This window comes from Pseudophryne corroboree, chromosome 2, assembly GCF_028390025.1.
Source record: "Pseudophryne corroboree isolate aPseCor3 chromosome 2, aPseCor3.hap2, whole genome shotgun sequence".
Lineage (NCBI taxonomy): Eukaryota > Metazoa > Chordata > Amphibia > Anura > Myobatrachidae > Pseudophryne > Pseudophryne corroboree.
Window position 1 is genome coordinate 208640766 of NC_086445.1, and position 6854 is coordinate 208647619.

Genomic DNA, 6854 nt, shown 5'->3' on the forward strand with positions numbered 1-6854 from the left:
ATGTCGTGCATGCATTCTGCATCTATTCGGAGATTGCTCATTGCTTTGCTGTGTAGAACAATGGTGATCAAAGACTCCACCAACCTTCATCCTTGCTCGCGAGACACTGTGACAGTGTCTGAATAGCGTGATTGTCCCACTGTAATCTGGGCAGTTGGTAGACATGCAGTATCTCTGCTGTTTCTTTTGAACTGCAACTCCCAGCATGCTTTGTTGGTAGCTCTAAAGCTAGAGATATTAGAAGTTGGCCAAATCTGGTTTTACAAAATTATGGAAGTGTCCATCAAAGAGCACCCAGTAATTTTTATGACTCTCATATTTCTAAAATGAAGTAATAGAAATGTACATAGGGATTAGATTAGAACTCTGGTATGGTACATTAAATTATAATTACCTACTGTCTATTGCACCTTTTTAAGAGGTATCTAGTAACAGAATTGACCCTCTCTCGTTAATGACCCTGCTTTGTCAGAGAATATACAGGTGTCTCCGGCATGAGTGATGCTCTAGAACAGTGGTTATCAAACTGGTCCTCAGGACCCCAAACAGTGAACATTGTCTAGGTCACCAGGCAGGTGCACAGCTGTATTCACTACTCACTAACACATTTTGAAAGATCCACAGGTGGAGCAAACTATTTCACTTGTGATTCTGTGAGGAGACCTGCAAAACATGCACTGTGTGGGGTCCTGAGGACCGAGTTTGAGAACCTGTGCTCTAGAAGTAATACCTTTTAGTAAATAGCCTTTCTCATACAAAAATTAGTCAATAGCAAACATTTAATTACTAGTCTATAGGACACAGTATTGGCCATTTTACTATGATCTAGCGCATCCTTATTATACAGTAGCTTGCGAGCAGTCATGTTTTTTTCTGACAAATTAGTTTACATATCTATGGGTATGTATTTATTATTTTTGTTTGTGGGGTGTTCCATTTTTTTAAGCATTTTACATATATGTCTTTCTGAACTTTTATGTAGATCTGAAAAAAAAAATTCTCCCATTTGTATATGATTTTCTTTGAAAGATGCTTTGTCCTTGCGTGGAAACTGATGCATGCCTTGTTCTCCAGGGTCATGAATGCAGCTACATATAAAAATGCTAAAAATCATGTTACAGAGACCTGAGGTAGATGTAGCCAACAGGCTGCAAGAGATCCTAAGTCTACTTTCCCATTTCATAATCAGATTGATGGAACAGTTCCTCTCTCATTGTGTGTGCACACACCCTCTCTGTCCTCAGCTTCAGTATTTTGCATCTCATTGCTCCTAAATGAACTGCAGGCCTCTCCAGCAACCAAAGTGTGTTTTCCAAAAAGTGGTACTGTGTTTAATGTAGAGGTTCTCATCTGACCGTGTCATATCTGTAACCATTTCTACCTCATTTTGCAAAGTATTGTACATGAAGTATTTATTTCATGTCTTTTTAATGTTGGGATGCTCTTGAGCTGTGATGGTCTACCTCAAAAATACTGTATTTTAAAAAGAAAAAGTATTACGCAGTATTAAAGAGATTATGTGAACTTTAAGTATGGCTGGCGATTTTATTTATATATTTTTTTATTTTTATATACACTTTATATTAGTCCAAAAACTGGTTTTAATGTTTTTCCTTTTGCTATATTGAATCCTATAATATCGCATAATTATGCAAATATTCACCAAAGGATATATGAAACGTATCCGTCACATATACAGCAAGATAAGTTCAGTTATTGCAAAAATCAGCTAGGAATCAATGACATATGAGACAGACGCCTTAGGGTGAGTACACACTAGAACGATATTTGCCATATCTGATGTTTCCGGGAAAATCGGAATGACATATCGGACATATCGTTAAGAGTGTATGCCCAATTTGCGTGCTCCCACGGTCGCAGGAGACATCGTCTGGTCGATCCTGCTGCAGGGTCAACCAGAAGATATCAATAACGATACCATGGTGCCTTGATTCTGTATATCCAGATAAATGTAGTACTCTCTGTTGCCACAAGCGATGTTAGTGCCCTATTAGCATTAAAACATAATTTAAAAAAATTATAATAGGAAAAGTAAGAGTTGTCATTTGCAGTGATTAATAAAGTACAATCAATGTTTTTTCCCATGTTTGGGTATACATTTTTTGCCCGCTGTAGTAGAGAGTAACCGGTGGCCAAAATACAGTGGGGAGACACTAAACATGGGTGGTGTGCTCCAGGAGATACTAATAATGGGGGGAATGCTGATTAAAAGAGGACTCTTATTAGGCCAGTAAAGTATAAATGACTTTAAAGGCAGTTCATTAGGGCTCATGTATATCAGATTTTGCAAGGTTTGATTAATACCCCTTTTCCATCTACGATGCGGGTCTCAGCCAGGAGCCTGACACGGTGCTACCCGGCTGCGACCCGCATCGGCCCCTTTCCCATCAGCAGTCACCATCCCGACATATTGCCAGGTTGGTGACGTGGCAGGGGCGGCGCTGGGAGATCACATGATCTCCCAGCGCCGCCCTTCCTTACAGTGTAAACGGGAGCAGTGTCGCAACGACATGGCTTCCGTTTACACTACACCCTACCTGGATCATTCCCATGTCCTACCCAGGTAGGATTCCAGGGTCACTTGATCCAGGTTTTTCCTGAGGGAGCCGTTTCCACTAGAAAAAAACACGGGTAAATGCGTGCCCCCATGCATTTACCCGTGTTTTTTGAGCTAGTGGAAAAGGGGTATAAGTCGCCCCATCTCAAATAAGTTGTAGTGGTCCCCTCCAATAAAATGACCCCTCACCCTGCCCTCTATCCCCATGCCACCAGTGTACCCTCCTCCCGTGTTAGCATGCTTCCAGCTTTGTGCTCCGCATGCACTTCAAAGCAGCTCCCAAGTCCCCTCATAAACAGCACTGACATGATGTGCCATAGAAACATAGAATTTGATGACAAATAAGAACCATGAGCCGCTGATGAGGGGACTCGGGAGCCGCTCTGCGCTGTATGCAGTCTGTGCATGCACAACACAGAGCAGCGGCAGACCCTGTCTGAGAATAGGTGCAGCTGGGTCCCTGTTCCCAGCAAATGCAGTGCCAGATTGACCCTGTGTTGGGAGCCCCGCTTTTCCTCTGTCGTCTCCCCCCTGAATTCGACACTGCGATTTTGTCATGGTAACAGGACCATGGCGTTTACAATAAGTCTGATAACCCAAAGAGACACCAATATATCCAAATGTCACCAAGAATTGTGCACATGATATAAATATAGGTAGCACACTGTGATCGCATCCCATATACAGCATTACAGCATCTTATACACAGTCTCATGCTACTCATACAAATTCTAATAGAAGCTTTATACAACGGTTTTGTTATTTCACTACATGATACTGTGCTGATATTGTGTCCCGGCTCATTCTTCTGAAAGGACTGAAGGGCAAAAATAAAACCTGTTTTGTTTTTTTCTTGGGATGTAACAAACATCACAAAATGTGATCAAGAACCCTGCAGGAACCTTATCCATCGTACATGTATTAATTCTGAGCCTCAGGGATAACCATTATCTGACAATGGAGGGGTCTTATGAACAGGCCAGATGTAGAGACCAAAAAGCAGAATGTTTTTGGCTCTCTTAGCTGTGAGCAAAGAACTGCTACTAGTAGATAACAACCAGCCCCCGGGGCTTGTGAAAGCACATTAATATAATGACTAGGTTTTCCAACTGTGGTACGTGCACCCCAAGGGTGCATCAGGCAGATTCAATGGATACATCAGTCTGTTAGTATAACTCAAGTGTTACATACGTAAGTAAAGAATAAAACATGCAAAACTAATCAGAAGAGAAACTTTAAAAACATGTACTTTATCTGCATGTGGCCAAGCAGCTTGTTACTGTATAGCTACTCAAATTAGGGAGTACATTAAATACATATACACAAACTAGGGGTATTTCATTTCAATCAAACACATCTTTTGTTACCTAGGTTTATACAGATGTGTCCTCTTACATCCTTCCTGCATTCATGCTAAACAGCCCTTCAAGTTGCGCCATGATGCGGAACATCTTTTTTTGCGATTAGATGCAATGTAATACACAGCAGCTTCTGCTGATTAAAAAGATATGCAGCATGCCTATATTCTGTGTGTAATTGCAGCTGTATATGCATCCGAAATGCTAAACAGCCCTTCAAGTTGCGCCATGATGCGGAACATCTTTTTTTGCGATTAGATGCAATGTAATACACAGCAGCTTCTGCTGATTAAAAAGATATGCAGCATGCCTATATTCTGTGTGTAATTGCAGCTGTATATGCATCCGAAATACTAAACAGCCCTTCAAGTTGCGCCATGATGCGGAACATCTTTTTTTGCGATTAGATGCAATGTAATACACAGCAGCTTCTGCTGATTAAAAAGATATGCAGCATGCCTATTTTCTGTGTGTAATTGCAGCTGTATATGCATCCGAAATGCCATGTTCAGGAAAACATTGTAGCATAGCATTTTGTATGCAAATACAGCCGCAGCCACACACAGAAAATAGACATGCTGCATATAATTTTAATCAGCAGAAACTGCTTGTGCATCCCATTGCATAACATTGCGTCTACGACAAGTTTTCACTGAAAAATCAGAAAAAGGCACTCTGTGCTACCGGTTCACACGGCACTCGTGCGTTATGTGTAACGTGACTTGTAGCACATGGAGCAAAGGTGTAAGAGGATACATCTGTATTCCACATTTTATTTTAATAACACAGAATTACATGTTAAAATAGATGTATATTACACCCTATTGTATATATTTTGAATAAGTTCTTATTTCCTTAATTCAATATTCTGTAAAAGATCACAAATACATATCAGTTTAATAAAAGAGTTGCTGCATTACTTATGTTTTCAGAGAAAGGATGGACAACCTCACTGTGCATAGGCTCACTATGCACAGTGCAGGCAGCCATTTCCTTACGAACCAGTGGCATCACTAAAACCACAGTAATAATGACCTGAACTGTTATTCTTGAGAATACAGGCTGACACTTACAGTACAAGTGAGTCTGTGATAGCTCTGATCTCAAAATGGCTGCCTGTAACGGGTAAACGACATTATTGGATTTTATCATGTGGGTCTAAATGTATTCAGATCCTTCACCTATATCATAAAAATGATCCAACATTATATTTTGGTGCGTGGTCTCAGCTATCGGGTCCCGAGTAGATAGAGATGTCGAATGTTTGTGATGAGCAGTCACTATCAAAATAGAGCAAGGCGTAGGCTTGGAGACTCAATGGTGTGAAGGCCCAAATTAGTGGGCAACGATTCCCAATAAGTGCCCTGGTGAGATATTGGCATCGAACAGCACCAGAGAAGGAGCCCAGAACGATGAGAAGCAGTAGGAGCCAATTAGACCAGGGAAAATCCCAGTGGCAACAGACAAAGCTCAGGAACATACAGAGCTCATACAAAATGTGTCCACACAGTATGCCTGCCAAGCCATGCATCTCCAACATTATATGTATTGTCTGGAGAAGTATGTGAACCACTAGTATTATCAATCCAACTAAGGAGATTATTAGTGTCATGAGAGTTTTCCCTCTTTAAAAACATAAACCACTATCAAAGTCTGGTCTTCACCACATAGAATGTGAATGCATGCCATGCTACAATGATAGGAGTTTTCTGAGAGTTGCCAGACCGGATAAAGTTACGCAATGATTTGTAAAGTCTTTGGTCTTCACCAATTCACTGTCAGAAGGACAGTGTAACAAATGAAAATTCATCCAACAAAAAAAATATTTTAAGAGCAAATCACAGAGAAGTCTACAGGAATCTATTATGGGCAAACTTGATTTATTCTAAGGAATGAGATTACCACCTAGCAAGAACTGATGGAGATTATGTGGAAAGCCTCCCGAATCACTATAGGCAAAGATAGTGAAATAAATGTGAATTGGCACTATTCTGTGGCCATGCCCCTTCCCTATAAAGCCACGCCCCTATATTTTGGTGTGCACCTTCGACACGCACTGTCCCTATTTTAAATATGGTTGGGGAGGGGGCATCAATTCATTTTCTGACATAGAGCAACAAAATGTCTAGTTACGGCACGGTGCAGGAGCACACCATGTTGCTTGCTAAGAGAGGGGAAGGGGGTGTCCAATCACTTTTGTCTACATCATAGGTCTGCAAACTCGGTCCTCATTATCCCACACAGTGCATGTTTTGCAGGTCTCCTCACAGAATCACAAGTGAAATAATAAACTTCACCTGCGGACCTTTTAAAATGTGTCTGTGAGTAATTAATAAACCTGTGCACCTGCTGGGTTACCTGCAAAACATGCACTGTGTGGGGGTAATGAGGACTGAGTTTGCAGGCCTATGGTCTACATCAGAGGTTCTCAAACTTGGTCCTCGGGGGCCCACACAGTGCATGTTTTGCAGATCTCACAGAATCGCAAGTGAAATAATGAGCTCCACCTGTGGACCTTTTAAAATGTGTCAGTGAGTAATTAATACACCTGTGCACCTGCTGGGTTACCTGCAAAACATGCACTGTGTGGGCTCCCGAGGACCGAGTTTGAGAACCTCTGGTATACATAGTGTAATTGGATTTAGTTCAATCTAAATTTAATATCTAAGTATAATGTTAGTAAATGAGATCTCTGTTTCTGTTTAGCAGTTCCAAGATCATTGCACTCTTTTCATAAGTTATACTAGCTTTTACTATATATGTCATTCAAAGCATACCACCATATCCAAGCCAAAAGTCCTCTACACAGGAATGTTATTTTAACATCTTAACCCTGTTTTTTCAAAGCATATTAATACTAAGATGAGGCATAATATTTTAATATAAAAATCATGCAAGTTATCAGTGCCAGATTAAGG